The following is a 15788-nucleotide window of genomic DNA, read 5'->3' on the forward strand; positions in this document are numbered from 1 at the left end:
CGACAGAGAACTTGGCAGATTGCCAAGAGAAAAATAAAGGTGTTTTGGTCCACCAAAGTATTTTGAGTGGTTCTTAGTGATACAGTTTTCTTCTCTACATCTGCAAAACATTTTTTTTTCCTGGAGTGAATTTTCATGTGAAAAGCCTCCTTAATAATCACCAGTATTGTTTGTTTCAATGCAGTTATTTAACTGCACCCCTGGGTGCTTACAAAATAAACAAGAGAGTCTTCTAAAGAGTTTTAAAAGTGGCAGGTGCTTAGTCTATGCCCTATTCACTTAGTTTGCAATGACATTTTTGTGTTAATCTATAGACAAACAAGAGACAGGTGACACACAGCATCAAGTACAATGTGCTAAGTCGACAAACTTTGGTCTAGATAAGATGTTTGTGCTGCATATGCCTACAGTGGCAACATGGATTTATACTGTTTATATTTAAGATGTGCTGCTCAGTGGTAATATCAAAAACTTACATGCTTATAAATTGACAATGAATGAAGTATTTTAGGGGTTACAGACTTCAAAGAATATAGCCCCGCCAAAAAAAAAAAAAAAAGGGAAAACAACAAAAAGCAAAACAACCAAAACCATACTCACAACAAAAACTCAACCAACCAACAACAAAAAAAAATTTCTAATTCCTATGAGCACAACATAGTTTGCATTTTTAACATTGTTGAAATATAAAACAGATTGTTAAATATTGCTGAAATATAAAAATGGTATTTTGGGGACTCTGGCTGTGAATACAGTTCATTCATTATAAAATACCATGTCCATGGCATTCTCAGGCTAACAGTAGTTTGCTCTAAAGGGTATAGATATTATTAAATGTTGTATTATAAAATATGGCCAACAGAGTAATACTAAATGAGTTCAACAGGAAATGGAAGCAGGATATTCACCATCTCTCCCCCATTTTACAGTAAAATTCATTGAGATACCACATGAACAACAGACTCAAAACTTTTTAATGATCCTGTTTGTAAGGAGGAGCTCTGTTTAGAGAAGATGAGATTGGAGGTCTGAGGGAAAATGAGACAGGAGAAGGTTGACCACTTTTTTACCAAGACAGTTTTTAACCATCCCTCCAACAGCAGATGGTAAGGAAGAGCAGCAAATGTATGGGTAGGGCAGTTTGATGGCTGTGTGAACCTACCACGCTATTTAAAAATGTCCCTAATCCAGGCAGATCTCTTACTTTAAGGCCTGTATTCTCTGTTACAGGTCGTTTTAGGAGACTAGCTATTCCACAATTGCATTCCTTAATTCACTTCCATTTGTACACTACTTGTCCTTGCCATCAGAAGAAACATAGTAGCCTATTACATTCTCAGTGTCACTGCTTTTGCATGTGAGGCCATGTATGGAATTGCTTTCCCTTGCAGAATAAGAGGGGAGCTGCAGTGTGCACACAGAGCTTTGCAGCTTTTGTGGTGCCTTGCATTCCTCCTTATCATTCCCAGTGGGCAGTGTAGCCAATGACAGAAAGAAATGGACAGGGGGACTGTTGCTGCAATGGAAGACAATGGCAGAGTTTTTTCCTGCTGATTCGTCCAAACCCAGCAAATGGGGCCAATTTTGGGAACTAAAGCCTGGTTCTCTGTAGATAGTTTGTGCAACCTGGTGCACAGCATGAGCAAAAAGTATCATCAGTTCCCAATGGAATATTGTCCTTAGCTCAGGGTCAGTTGTCCTTGGGAGGTTTATGCATATGGTACCAACTATGCATTGTGTGTTTGTCTGTTAAAGATCTTTCTTTCTCCCAGTGAAGTTCAGAGGAAAAGGAAAAGGGAAGTTCATTAAAAAAAGAAAATACGATTAGAAAATAATCAATTTTATTAATGGCTGAATTGGTTGTTGTGGCATGTTTGGGGTTTTTTTCTTTCTCAGACTGAAATTTGGCTTGGACTTTGGGAAATGAAGAGTGAAATTTTGTTATATTTAACCAAAACCCAGCTCAGGCTGTGATGCATCTCTTGATGCAATTCTCAATCAACAGGTACATAATTATCACCACTACTTCTTGAAGTGTGTTGTTTTTCATAGGCATAAACTTAAATGTGAAGCCCTGCTTTGCTTAAGAGCACTGATAAAATCTCATTTGCTAAATGGAATGAGAGATGCTGCTCTTGAAGATAAATGATAATCTGGACAATAGAGAGGCAGTAGATCTAATTTTCTGGACTTCAGTAAACCGTTTGATAAACTATCCCTTGGGAAATGGTTAGTTAACCTGGAGAAGATCGGGATTAGTAGAAGAAATGAATGGTGGGCAAGGAAGGGACGACAACATGTAAATTTTTGTGGTAGGGAGTTAAGTGGAGCATACCAAGGTGTTCGTTTATTTAGAACTTTTGCAAGTGATTTTTTTCTGCAGGGGTGGCAGGGGAAGAGGGCTTGATAATGAGATTTTTAGATGAGGCACACCTGAGAAAACATCATCAGCATCAAATTGGAGGCAGGTGGAAGAAGAGGATGATGAACTGCAGCAGAAAGAGTAAGACCTGAATAGCACAAGTGTCTTTCAAGCTGTTATGTATGAAGGGCTCCTGTTCTGCAGATGACAGCAGTGGAGAAAGACCAGATATGCTTCCTGACCCGAAGGGGATTCCAAAATACAGAACTGAGGCAGTGAAATATTGGGCTGGACTGGGCAGAAGGTTAATATTGTGCAATGTATTATATTGGTTATTGCATTTACATATGGGTCAGTTCTTTGAGCAGGAGGAGAGAAGTAACAGTGTAATCAATTCTATGAATCAAGACTTCTTTTTCATTGTCCCTCCAGAGCCCAGTAGCACTGAATGGTCAGAGACACCCACACTAGCTCTGAACTTATCCACACCAAGAGGACAATTGGCTTCCGTGGCCCTGGGACAAGTGTGGAGGTAAGAACATTATTAAGGTCTTAGCTGATAAGTAAGTGGAAGTAAAGCAGATTAATGGCAGAACCTGGGAGCTAGAATATAAATCTCTTGCAAATCTAAGTCAGCTGTTTTATTTCTATTTTTTCCTCCAAGTTGTGTGTCATCTTCTGTTTATGACAGTAAGGCTACTGTTGTCACTTATGTGCAAAAGCAATTAAAATAATTTCTGCTGTTCTGACAACTGATGTTGGTTCCCATTTGCTCTGTTTTACAAATGAGCTGCATTATTATCTATAGCACTGACCATCCTTCAACTATCTTATCACGTAAATAGTTCGTATAAATAATTAAAAGCTGGGGTTCACAGTGGTGTCTGCAACAATGGGCTTGTTTTTTGCAACTTGATAGGAAAGATTTGATTTACATCAGCTCTGGGTATTTTATTCCCTATCTTATTAAAGCTAACAACTTAGATATACCATAGTTTTTTATGGGGAACCTTGCCAAACATTTTCAGATGAAGAGAAATTTTCTCCAATTAAGAGATAGTATCAGTGGAATAGAGCGTTGTCACAGGATAATGGTCTCCTGCTGCTTTGTTAAATGCCAAGGTAAACCTGAGGCATTTATCAGAAATTAATGTCAAAGCAAAGTCGAGAGGTTTATCTTGAAAGCTGGAAACACTGAGCCTGTGGAAATGTCTGTTAGAAAATAGTCCGTTTCCTTGTGCATCCTTCCCCCCACAATTACACTTGGAAGGAAGAAAATTTTCTTTCTGGCACCAAATGCTGGCCCTGAAACAAGGTACCAGCTTCCTTTTAGATGCACAAAAAGGCTGCTGAATCTCTAATTTTAAGCTGAAAATGAGAAATTTCATCAGTTGTTTTTTATGTTTGTTTGAGCTTTACCTTTGCTTCCCTTAACACTAAGCTGATCTAAGATTTTAACTTTGTCAGGCTTCACACAGCCCTGATTCAAAGGATATTGAAAAGGGGAGTTTGAATGTAAAAAACAAAGCAAGTACATAAATCTGCTGGGCTTGCTCTGTTACCAGCATAGAGCCTGAAGAAATGGGTGGGGTGAGGGAAAAGGAGGGACAGAAGATAAAAATATATCTCAGTCACTTGGAGAGATGCAACAAAATGTTTTATGGCACAGAAATAGGCTGCAGTGCTATGCTCCTGTTTGTTCCTCACAGGCACTGAGGAAAGTTTGTCAACTTGTGAACAGAAGAACCTGTTTGTCTGTAAGATCTAAGGCAAATCTTGTTAGAGAAGTAAATCCCTTTAAGTATTCTTGCTCTTCAGTTGCAATACAACGCTTCTGCTGGTGTCACAAGGTGTCTGCTGCCTTTTAAACCCTAAATTAACCATGTCAAATCAACTTTAATAGCCACTTAGTCATGTATTTGATTAGTCCAGAAATATGCATGAATTTTAATAATTTTCTCAAATTTCTCCCTTCAAGTAGATTATTACTCTGTATTATTTGTAAACCATAGATTGCTTTCATGAAAATCTAAAGGTGGAAACAACTGTACATAGAAATGAAGCTGACTTGATTGCTTCCTATTGTCCTAGTCTTGGAGATTGGAAAAATACATACCTGCAGACAAGTCTAGGATGAAATCAGTTCAGTCCTTAACACTACTTTTTTTTTGCCTAACTTATTCAGGGTAAATATTTTTCATTTGCGGATGTTCTGTATCTCTAAAAATTAAGATGGTTTCGGGCTTCGCTCATATGAATGCTCCCAAAACATTAGGAGTGGGCCATGCACTGCAGGTTTGTCCCAGCTTAAAACAGAACTAACAAAGAAAACAAAAAAACGCCAACCAATCCTCCCCGACAACAAAAAATAAAGCGTAAAAAAAAAAAAGCCTTTATCTCCCTCTTCCCCCCAAACACAGACACAAACACACATACACAGCTTTCTAGTCCATATCAACATCATATTCTACATTTTAGATAATGGTTTGCCATTTGGGAGCCCTGGTGATTATTAGTCTAATTTACTAAGAAGCTGAAAAGAGACAAATAAGGAGAAACAAATGTGTTTGTTTTTTTTCCTCTCTTTCAGGGTGGAGAGATTTGTTTCAGGGCTGTTCTCAGAAGAGTAGATATTGGGCTGTACTGCAGCATATATTGTTTCATCAGTCATGCTGCATTATGTCACATCAGGTGTTTCTATGTATTAATTTTAGTTTCTGAGATTTACTGAGGTGTGAGAAAGTCATTCCACGAAAGTGCCAGTGGCAGGCAATCCTCTGCCACCAAAGAGGGAGGAGCCTTCTAATTTAAGGCTGAGAAGTTTTGGGAGGAAATGCAGAGATAAAATTATGAGGCAGTGCTAACAAATTAGCATGCCATATTTAAAGCTTGTGTTCAGGAAAGATGTCCACGATCCTGGATGTGGCAGCCTTCCCAGCCTAGTGGTCAGTGCAGCTCCTGGTCTGCTGTGTGTGTGTGGTGAGGCAGAGATAGGAGTTGTGGCTTGGCTGCTCCAAGTGGGGATCAGGTAATTCCAGGTGGTTTGCTAAGGTGAAGCAAAGGCCATGGAGCAGCCTGCCCTGGGAGGCAGAGGAGAGTTTTTACCCATTTTTCTATCTGCAAGTAACCAGTTCTGAGTCTGTTTTGTCCAAAGTGATCTGCAGGGCCAGAAAGGCATTAGTAAAAAAGTATTAGTATTCACTGAATATTCTTTGTGAATATTTTCTGGAGAGCAGACAAACAAACCTGTTACCTTGGTGGAACAAGAGAAAAACGTTAAAAGGGATGTGCAATTATATCATATGTGCTGATTTTTCAGCAGCCTTTGGAACCTTTATTGGGCTATTCCAAGGGATATTCAAAACAACAGGCAGAGCAGAACCTTGCTGTTGATAGCCATGATTTGGCTTTAGGTCGCTGGCAGACCCAGATTCAAATCCCAGAGAAATAAGTGAAGTGAAGCAGGAACTTTAAACCCAGTTTTTCTATGCCTCAAGGAAGAGTCCTTCAGATTCAGGGCAGGCCTGAATCCCACCAAATCTCTCACGTCTCCATATCAAGTGTACACTTTAAGTGTGTGAGGGTTGTTCTAGATACTATGGCTCTGAATCAGTCTGGCTAAAACTGGTGAGAGCTTTGCTATTGATTTCTGCTGGGCTGTGATCTGTGCTTTTAGGTCTGGTTGGTTTGACTTGGAATATGTGATCCAAGGATTCAAGAAAAACAACAGGATTCAAGAAAAAATTTACAAAAATGAATTTTTGTATTCTAAAATAAGTGCATAACTTTTTAGATGACTTGTCCAAATCAGAAATACCTGTGCAACTAGCATCTATGAGCTAAAGCTAGTATAGATGTAATAACGTGAACAGAATGTCATTCATAATCTACTAGAAGTAAGAATAGTATAGCTGTAAAAATATACTGTGAAATAGTGACACTGTTAAATCTCCAATTATAAAGACATATAAGAGGGAAGAGAGCTGTAACCCATTACACTACTGGTGATCCCCAAAGGTGATATCACAGTAAGGCTGAATACTGACTAACTATAGTCATTTCTGGTGGCTTCAATGGTTTGTGGCAAAGAGATGAATATCAGAAGCCCAAATAATAGATTTTTTGCCTAGGTTTCTATTTATAATGAAATCCCACTCAGATTAGTAGAAAACATTACAGTCAAAGAAGAAAGGGAGTGAAAACTAAATAGAATTGCCACAGGATTTATTTTTGTTGTAACTTGTAGATGATGATTAAAAATGTGTATTGATTTGCAATTTACCCTGATACTTGAAACTGATAAAAGCATAAAATACTACTTTGGTTTAACAGCTTTATTAGAGCTGAGGCTGGGCAGAGTTATGTGGGGTCACTCTTTGCCTGGGGTTGCCTATCGGTTTTCAGTAGAAGAAAAGAATTGGAATGAAGCATTGACAGATCCCATCTGGGCTCCCTGAGACAGCTGGTTTCAATACAGTCTGTCTAATGCTTGAATTGTGCCTTCAGTTGCTTTTGTTGGCATATCACAATAGTTTGGTGTTTTGAGATAACACCTACAGAATGGACTGAGTCCATAGAGTGTTAGTAGCAACATTTCTCAGAAATATTGGATGCTTGTGCACTGATTCAGCTGTACAGAGCTGTGTGTGTGCATGTTATAAACAGCTGTAAGTTCTAACTACAACGAATTTTAAGGTTTCTTTGGATTCACCTGTCTTTGACTAGCAGTAGAAGGTCAATATTTTTTTAGTTCTAGCATTTAAATATTGTATATTGATGCTTAAATCAGTTTGGTTTACAAACATGCTGTATGGGTCATAACCTTATTTAAATAGGAGATTTTTAAGTCCTTGAGTGTCAAATTGTCCAGATCTTTCTGCTGCCAAGATATTGGAATCTGGTATGACATTTTTGCTGTGCCTATTTCACTAGAAGTCACATATTTGTGTTTAATTTGGCTTTTGGTCTTGTGTGAAGTGACATTGATGATATCTAATATTCTCATTATTATTTAACTAATTGTTGTAGCTATTTAAAAAAAATTAAAAAAATCAAGCTTTCACTGCTTGAAAGGAAGAATAGTGCATGCTCTACATAGTACAGAAACTGAATAAAACAGCCTGACCAGCCACAATAAAAGCATTGGAGTTGGGACTCATTTTGGGAGAACTGAAATTAGAGCCTAATATGGGGAGAAAATTAGCAAACTAGGAAATGGCCATATTCCCTCAAGGAATTTAATTCAGCAATTAAAAAAAAATAGTGTGAGATTTCCAATGTACACACAAATGCATACATCAATATTGGTCCCTGAATCCTCTTCAGCTGAAATCTTACTTTGCAAAAGTTAAGTTGTTTTCTGCCAGGAAACAATTGCTGTCATTTATTCCAAGAGACTGCCTTGTTTTGTGTGATCACTTCACTACATTTGCAATATAGAACAACATATTTCCATTAATGCAGATGTTCACTTTCATCTCCATACGACTCCTGAAGCACACGACTCTAAATTTAGAGGTACTTGCTGTTCCCTTCTGCCCCCAAATCTGCAATTTCTTTTTTAAATGATGTAGTTAGATAGCTAAGCTTGAGTATATAACAAGTCTATCCTAATGTTCAGATCTACAACAAGGAACAGGAATTCTTTCGGCCTCCTCTTTGATCCCTTTTTTTTTTTTTTTTGAAAAGGTTGTTATCCTCAATATCATACAGGGAATACAGATTATTCACAGAAAAGTATCTATCTCTTATTGGCTGTTTCTGCTTAAAGTGGAGCTATTTCATCCTGCAAACCACAAATAAAATTACAACTTCTTTGTAAGGATCACTAGTGGGAAGGTATGCAACAAATACAAGATACTTCACACATTTATTTTTTTCCAAGATATTGAATGATGAGAGTATAAACCGTTCAGCTTTTTTTCTTATCTGGATAATCTAAAGATTTTTGTTTGTTTGTTCCTGGTATGTTTATAAACCATGAACTTGCACCTTGGTTCTTCAATTGCAATGCAGTTTGGGGAAATGGAGATTGAGGTATGGTAATCTATGTATAGTGAACACACAGGAATGCCAACATGATTTAACAGGGCTCTGGAAGCAATGAGAGAAGTCTAAAACCAGGACTAAAAGGAAGGATAAGAACAGGAGAGGTTAAGTTTTTCTTTTTGGAGCGAGACCTCACTGAAGAGTTAACAGAACCTTGATTTGAAGGACTTCTGTAATTTTGCCTTCATGTCTTTTTTTTTCATTATTATTTAAATGGTGTTGAACTGCTTGAGCTGAAAGTAGGCTAAAAAGGAGTGGGGAGATGTCAGATAAAATATGTGCAACATACATTCTTTTACATTTGTGGCATAGTGTTTTCTTCTGGGCATTTTTTGGTGTGTTCCAGAGCCTGTTGGAGTGGAAAACGATGCCACATGTAACTAACTCCCATGTCTTCGTGTTAAATCACCCTTCCTTTCCCAGGTCTCCAAGCAACAGTATCTTAAAGATGAAATATTCATTTCTGAAACCTAATTTAATTTCAGAGTTGCCTGAGCTGCAGAGCTTATCAGCTCATGGAATCCACAAAATTTGATGAATTAACAACTCTTTTCCATAGATGGAAGGTTGTTTTTAATTTTTTTTCAGGATCTCATTAAAATGCGTCTTCTGATTTTTAACCTTGGTTTGGCTGGTTAAGATTTACTCATTTTACTCATGATACTGCAGATAAGAAATAAAACTAGAAGCAATAATTTTCCCATCAATAAATGCAAGGCATTGTAGCATTATAACAGCTATTAGCAACCCTGAGCAGTGCAGAGCTGTAAATAAATGAAGATTAAAGATGTTTTGTATTTCCCTAGGTTTGGTTCAAATTTTGTTTTTAAACATAGTTGGTCCAGAACCTTAAGATTATCTAACAGATCACTAGTGGCATATTTTTACTAGTTAAGTCAGTAACAGATGAAATTAGATGTAAAACATTATGGAAATAATGAAAGAGCTCAAAGGTTCAGCTTTAAAATACTATTATAAAATGAGTTAAGGTGAGCTCACCAAGAGCATCTGAGGATGCCTCCTTTATTCCTCTGAGCTCCCAGTGACTGGCAGCTGGATGTCTGTGCTTCTGATATTTACATAATTTTGCAAATGAGATACTTCTGAAAATGCTGATAATTAATGTGTAGACATTATTGTCTCCTTTTCCTTTTGTACTAAATAAGCAGTAATGGTTGGAGAATGGAATACCTGAATTCATTTCAGAGGTCTTTAGCTGAAGATAGGATCAATCATTAGTGCGTGTGAGTCATAAACAGTGATCATTGATTCACTTTTAAAGAGGGCCATTGTTCCTTGTAACCTGGACCCTCCTGGAAACACAGAGCAGAGCAGCAGTGCTGGGGAGGCAAGGCCCAAGCAGCCCCTCCTGCCCACCTGTCCTTGTCCCCTGTGCCACTTCTAGTCAGGCACATGTTCCTTCCTAGGCAAGCAGGTGTAGAGGTGCCAGGGTCTCTCCTGGACTAACTGGAACAGGGGCTTCCCTCCTTGCATGTCTGCTGCTGATAGGTCTGCTGAAGGAGATCCAGTAAAACCTTTTACTGGTAGTCTCCAGGAGAAAAGCTGAAAATCTGGTGGTGGGCTTGAAATGAGCAGTAATTGCTCTGTAGCTCTGCTCTACACTATGGCTTCCTCTGAGGTTATTTGGATTTACAGTAACCATATGGCTGGTGTTTCCTAGGAGCAAAGAATACTCTGGAGAGTTGCATTATTGTATCTTAGGTGTATTATGGAACAGGTGTATGCAGACAGGACTTGTGCATACCAACTCCATCTCAAACACAATAACATCTGCTGCTGCAAGCGATATGATGAAGATCAGAATTAATGAATAAAACCTGAATCTTCTACCTGATGAAAAAGATTTACTTGGCTGTAATTGGGCACTCTCACATTCCAAGAAACTAAAATTATTACATAATAATTTATATCCTTCTCTACAAAGCAAAGTATGTGTGTGGTTGTTTGTTTGTTTGGTTTGGTTTTTTGTTTGTTTTGTCACTTGCTTTGTGGGCATTTCCAAGCAGGAATAAAAATGCTGTCAAGGTGAGAATCTATAGATATTTAAAAGCATTTTCCCAGGAAGGCTATCAGGAGTTCTCAGAATTAATTTGCATTTCAGGGCAAATTTTCAGTGTTTACTATGGTTCATAAATGTCAATGACATAACCGCGTTTTTCAGCAGGAGAAATTATAAGCCCTGATTCAAGCATGCCTCATCACATAATAGGTCTGCTTCTTTTGGAGACAACTAGCTAGAACAAACTGGTGTTTGTGTGCAAGAAAGGAGTATGCAGAAAGTGCTGTAAAAATACATATTTTTTGCAAGGTTTAAATAAATCTCCTATGGTGTCTATATTTTTTCTTTTTATAATATAAAGATGCTTTGTCTGCTTATGCATTTTTTTAAAATATCAGCAAATGAATACATTTTCCAACAATGTGGTGATTTACAACTAACCAGAAATCATAGAGCAAAATAGTGACAACACATTTTTGCAAGCTCAACTGTTTTTCTTGGCTCACGTGCTGAAGAAAAGACAGAGAAAATAGATGAGTGTTGCAATGCTTTGTGAAGGGTCGTAATCAGGGCTGCTGCTGGGGAAAATGGAGAGCTTCAGCACCTTTGGCAAGGCAGGAGCAAACTATCACCCCTTTGTATTTTAGAATTATATTTAGTTCTAATATTTCTTGCCATTACTTGTGCTGTAGTTTTACACAACCTTAAAGTTCTGAGTTGCAGCCTTAGAACTTTAAGGTTAAACAGCTCTAAAAAAAGTAATATTAAAATGTAATAATCTATCTGGAAAAAAAGCTTTCTCACTGCAATGTAGGACATCTCCTTTGAGAGGTCTTCTCAAAAACAGAACAAACCTGCGAGAGGCTATGATTCTGAAGGAAAAGGTCACTCCTGGAGAGCATGAGCAGTTTTGGATTATTTCAGAAACTGTTGTGGAGGACAGCAAGGCATTAGGGTGCTGCTTAGCCTCTTGGATAAGGTCAAGTATAGTGTGTAGTATGTCTCCCAAATATGTGTGATTTTATGTTTGAATCTCATGGTGGGGAGACAAAAGACTCTGCCTGGGTCAAGGCAAACCTCAGTCCAGAGAATAACCATGAACCTCTTGTGGAGAGACACAGTTGCTGCTGTTTGGGGAAGGATAAACTTGATCTTGCTCTCATTGGTGATCAGCACATAATGCCCAAGACAGACCTGAAAAGGAGAAAATATAACATAGTGAAATTAACCAAATTAAGTCCCTGAGAGACAAAACCAAAGAAATCATGGAATTGGGCTTTTTACCTCATGAATTTATATGTCCATACATCATTCTAGTGTGATGAAATATCCTTTAATGTGCTGTAGAAGAGATTTTGGACTACAAAAACACTCAGCTGTTGGGTAATCCATATTTTGGAAGGCAGATTGGCCAGTGGGAGCTCCCCTTCCTTTAAGTGTTATGATTTGTGTGAGAAAATAGTTTGGATTTTCTATTGGGGTACTCCTGATTTTTGGAGGCATGAGCCAGTTCAGTGCAGAAAGCATAATTCCAGGTTTCTCCTTCCTGCTGCAGGCACGTCTCATACCAAGCAGCACAATCTAGACCCTGATAACAGGTAGTAAAGACTGTGAGAAAGCTTAGGTGATGCACATGGTGATTTTTGAGAAAAATACACTGCACAGAAAAAATATATGCCCTGCAGAATAAAGTTTTGCTGGTATGTAGGGTATGAAAGCAGGAGTCTAAGAACAGATCATACAGAAATCAAAGTAATTAGTGCTAGAGCCACTTGCCTTCTTACTGGCTCACCTTCAACTTGTCAAGGTGTTTGAGTATCATATGTAAACAGACTGTTGCTAGGAAGGAGAAATATTTGGAAACATATTCTCATTCACATTAATAATGAAAAGTAACATTTGATTCCCTGGGAACTTTTTCAGCTCAGGCTCTGAAACTGAACCTAATTACCAATGTTGCATTACAAAGTGGAGCCTTTTCTGCTCAGGGAACAGAACAGACATTAATGAGAGCTTCTATTTACTTATTTCTTAAAAAGGTTTTCTGCACATTAATTTTAGTTTATTCAACATGCCACTCCTTGTCTTAAAGTAGCAGACAAAAAAACCACCGACCTCTCTACACTGTCTTTGCCTTTTAGTTTATGTGCTTGATTTGCTTTATTTCCAGAGAGAAAATAAAACATTTTAATTTGACTTCACTGTCATATGGTTAGTTACCAACCTGAGATTTCAGTGAAATGTCCTTTGTTGAAGATTTAGAAAAACAATCAGTGTGCAGCAAATATTGATATCACTCTTAATGGCAATTTAGCTGATTAATATCCTTTCATGCTGCAAAGCAGCATGAAACACAGCGTTTTAATGAATGCCAACAACAAAGAGTGTACCAGGTGTGTTACTAAGAAACAATCTCTAGTGTGATTTAATTAATCAAAGCATTGCATGGAGCAATTATGAGCAGCCTTGTGTAAGTGGCAGTAGTACAAGATCCTTGATTTAAAATTGGTTTTAAAGAAAGACATCATGGCTTAATAACTATCCTCTATTAGTTATAGAACAAACATTTTCTTAATCTGGCATTTAGTTTTTGGTGGTTTGGTGGGTTTTTTTTTTTTGCTTTTGTGGTTTTTTTTGGTTGTGTTTTATGTTTGTTTTTTTTAAGTGGATGGAGAAAGGCAACACTAATTATTTCAACTGCTGGTAACTGGATGAAAAGTCACTGGTCTATTGAATATGTTACTGAATCATATTTTTTCAATACTTTTCACCATGCCCTTTGCCCAAATCTGCTGAATTGATTATTTTAATAATTTTCTGAGAGTCTAAATCTTCTCCTGCTGAGGAGAGAACATTCCTGACCAGCCTCAGGTGACAGCTAGACGTGAGTATGTGCCACTGAAGCCAAATGGCCTGAGCTGTGCTCTGCCAGGTTAGCAGTGCTGCTTTGTTGGAGCTTTTGGGTGGAGAGGAAGAGGGTTCAGGTCGCAGTCAGAAGATGTGGAAGGAATGTAATGTTTCCAGAATGAACATCTGCTCATTCCATTCAAAACTAACCAAAAATCACAGTAGTCCACAGTCTATATGCAGCAAATTTGTTTAAAAATTGCTTTTGGTGCCTATTTAGCTTCCTTCTAAGTTGTGAGGAAAGCTTTGTACAATACACGTGGATATTTTCAAGGAATAAAAGGAAGGAAGTTTTTCAGTTTCCTAATAAAACCTGAAAAGAGAAATTGAGCTTAAGATGAGGATGCACTGGAGGACTCAAGTGGTTCCTTCTGACCCTCCCCATGCTGTGATCCTGTGACTTTGCTCATGTATACAATCAGAGAGACCTGGGTTGGAAGGGGTCCTTGGCTGATAGTCATTATTTTGGGGTTAGATTTTTTTTTGTCAGTGAAGTTTCTTGAGTTGTAAGGCTGCACTTATGACTAACATTTTTTATTTATTTTAATCTTATGCTCCTGCCTGCATTTTGTTTTAAAGAACCTTGGCATTTAAAGGATATGCACAACAGAATTAAGATGTCCATAGCCTAAAGTCAAACTTTGGTATATGTGTTGCCTTTGAGCATCAAATTTTTGATATACTACATGTGCTGAGGAAAAATAACAGTGGAGAATGTTCTGGGTTACATTTATGTGATTCTGTCTTCAGTTCCTCTGAAAGAAACAGAGCTTGAAGTTTAGCCTGAAAGTCAACCTATTATGCTTTTTTATTTTAACACATAAAACTTGCAGGTTTTAAGATCAATCATGCAGAGGCCCAGAGGAATATTGCAGCAATAAAATATCTCCCTTGGCTGTTAATTTTCTTGTTAAGGCAGGCCTTTTACTATGTACATTGCAAATCAGACCACTGTAATACCTCTAAAGTGGAACTTCATCACGTGTGGAAATTTAATGTTAAACACAAGCTTAAATCCTTAGTTTTCTAGTAGTGTTGTTAAATAATGATGGATGAGGTTCACTTGACTCCAGGAACTGGAACTTTAAAGCAAACAGTTTGAGAATCTTGTGAATATGATAAAAATCCTTAACAATCCACACTGAGGAGAAAGAGCTCAAAGATTTCTTCACTTCCCCTCCCACATCCACATTTCTCAGCCTTTAGGGCGGAGAGTTTGTACTACTTTCTACAGATGTTCTTTAAACATGCTGCTGTCAGAAGCAGCAGTTTCTTCTTCTGACTTTGGTGACTGCTCTGGGTTCCTCTTTACTCTGTTCCTTTTGCTGAGCTGGAAGCCCACATGGGCTAAAACCAGCTCTGTCAGCAAATATGTCAGTCTAAAGTCTCCTGGTTTCACACTCTAAGGAAAAAAAGGTAAGTCCACAGAGCAAGGAAGTTCTTAGAGAATATTTCCTTCTAATAGACATGTTTAGAATTCCATATGCAAGGTTTTTTCCCCCTTATATTCTGGGATAGAGGGGCTAGATATGCTTGGAATACAGGTACATCTGATAGGTGGACATAAATCATGCCGTGCCTTACAAAGGGAGGAGCAGTTCTTCATTTTTACCATTGTTTTATGATGTTGACGGTGTTTTGACTAGATCTGAGTGTGGTGAACATGAAGTAAGTGTTTTATACTCTTGTTTCTTCTTCCATTTCAAAGCTGCCTGCTCAGAGCTCTGAACTGTGTGATAAGCCTACTTAAAAAGAAAAATAAATGCAACCTCAACAACAACAACAAAAAGACATCAACCCCATCCATCTTAATATTAAAACCCGCAGTAAATTCTCTACTTTGGTGTTTTGGAACTACGATTTGCCCATAGGCTTGATGATTATAGGCAACACACAGTGCAACTTCTCCACTATCACACCCCTGCCAAATGTGACTCATTCCCTAGTCCCACAGTCCTGAGGGGAGCTAAACTGTGCCAGACCTTTTCACAGCTTATCTCTGTCTCTGTGCTGGATCAGCTGTGCTGGCTGACAAGTTCTATCATTATCCAATCTAGGAATTCATGAGTCATGACGCAAAAGTTGTGAAATTAGCTTTCAAATCAAGGAGTTTATATGCACATATATATGCACATGCATCTATATCCTCACATGGACCCAAATGACACAATGCATAATTCCATATATAAGGGTTCTTGTATTTCTTTACACATCTTATTTCAGCCTTTAAGCTTTACATTTCTCTATGTTTTCTTTACGTGCTTGAAAGCTAGAAGCAGTTGTTTTGTCTTAAACAAAAAAAAAGCCCACTCATTTTTTTATTTCACTGAAGAGGTCTGGAAACTAGTTTTTCAAAGAAGAAAAGAGAAAAAGAAATCAACAGCTGAGCAACAAAAGTTGTTTTTGGTGGATCAGAGTCAAGGTTGATATATAAACACATTTTCTGTCTGT

At 37.9% G+C, this 15788-nt stretch overlaps 1 long non-coding RNA gene across 3 annotated transcripts in view; it reads left to right on the plus strand.

The window, feature by feature from the left end:
• Positions 1-2490: 2490 nt before the first annotated feature.
• The window catches only part of LOC146432306 (uncharacterized), a 31529-nt gene continuing 18231 nt past the window's right edge, over positions 2491-15788 (plus strand). For all 3 annotated transcript variants that reach the window (XR_014854413.1, XR_014854414.1, XR_014854412.1), the window contains exons 1-2: positions 2491-2666; positions 2795-2894. This is a non-coding gene — a long non-coding RNA (uncharacterized LOC146432306). The remainder of the gene's footprint in view (positions 2667-2794; positions 2895-15788) is intronic.

Source organism: Lichenostomus cassidix, chromosome 11 (assembly GCF_008360975.1).
Source record: "Lichenostomus cassidix isolate B80296 chromosome 11, HeHo_3.0, whole genome shotgun sequence".
NCBI classification, from domain to species: Eukaryota; Metazoa; Chordata; class Aves; order Passeriformes; family Meliphagidae; genus Lichenostomus; species Lichenostomus cassidix.